The following is a 1,392-nucleotide window of genomic DNA, read 5'->3' as shown; positions in this document are numbered from 1 at the left end:
TATCTATGTAAATAACTAGGTACACATATATGTGCACTCGTGTGTGAGCATTGTATACGAAAATAAAAACTTAACTCAGAGTTGCAATTTTCTCAATGGTCAAATGACTGAAGAAGAGTACTATTTTCAGTATATGAGAGAAACTATTCGAAAATACGTAAATGTTTGATTGCTTAACATACACCACATGGAACTTGACTGTTTTTCAGAAAAATCGAGCTAGAAAAATTCATTTGATTCCTATATACATTGCTATCTGCAGAAATATACTTGTTTTCTGTCTATTCTGTGCTAATTGTATAAATCTCAATATGTGACCAATCTTCCCGACCACAGGAAATCCTTTATCTAAGAAATATAATTGGTTGCCAGTTAACGGTATCAATAAACTAGTGATGGAAAATTAACAAATTCCGAACTATTGTTTAAAATGTAAACGCTGCAACATAATTATATATTTCTCTGAGAGTCAATAATTGCTTCTTTGGTGACCATTGTGTAGCAAAATTTGTGTTTCACATTGAACCAAACATTAACTCTCAACAATTTTGTGTTTAGATACTACATGTATTTGGATATTAATGTTGCATTTATGTATGTACCTGCATATTTCGTGCTAATTTTTTAATATCAACGCCGGAAATAGGAGTATGCCCCTTGATGTTGGGTGAGCCCCACAACTTATCTGTTAAAATGTCGATAGTCGTCGTAAAAGAATAAAAACGGACAAGAGACGGAATATATTATAGATGTTCGTTTCTTGGACAAATTTTAACGATATTACGATGTCGCAATGACAAGGGGTTATAATTTTAAATTCATTTCACTACACGAATGATACTTGAAATGAATTTACACATTCTTTTCAAGCATAATGAATATGTGAGAATATTATATGTGTACTTGTAATTTCTCAACGTTTCGTATGAATTTTCGCGTCAATTTGGTGGTTATTTCTAGCAGGTCAGGCAAGCAAGTAGACACTTACCGTCAGTGGTAGTGTTTTTGTGTTGATCTGCCAAAAATAAATTATTCTAAATTATTTCATCATGCCTCCACTAAATACTAATGACGATTGGTATAGATTATAATACCACAAAACCGAAATTTATATTCACTGAAAATGTCAGATGTGTTTCTTTCACAATGAGATATTCAAAACAACGCGATGTAATAACACTAAATAATTTGAAAGGTCAATCGCACATGACCTTAATCAAGAGAACAGTTCAAAGATTCGCAACTCCAGTTTCATCTATAACAGGAGCTATACGGCCAGCATTCTAATACATCGTATATATATATATATATACATATATATATATATATATATATATATATATATAATTTTGGTATTGTGATATTATATGTTTATGTGTGTGTGTATATACA

General features: G+C 31.0%; 1 long non-coding RNA gene across 1 annotated transcript in view; it reads left to right on the top strand.

The window, feature by feature from the left end:
* The window catches only part of LOC128249546 (uncharacterized), a 13,087-nt gene that overhangs the window by 2,576 nt on the left and 9,119 nt on the right, over nt 1-1,392 (top strand). The gene's annotated exons all lie outside the window — the stretch shown is intronic.

This window comes from Octopus bimaculoides, chromosome 15, assembly GCF_001194135.2.
Source record: "Octopus bimaculoides isolate UCB-OBI-ISO-001 chromosome 15, ASM119413v2, whole genome shotgun sequence".
NCBI classification, from domain to species: domain Eukaryota; kingdom Metazoa; phylum Mollusca; class Cephalopoda; order Octopoda; family Octopodidae; genus Octopus; species Octopus bimaculoides.
Note: the sequence above shows the minus strand (reverse complement) of the source record. Positions and strands in the feature narration are given on the sequence as shown.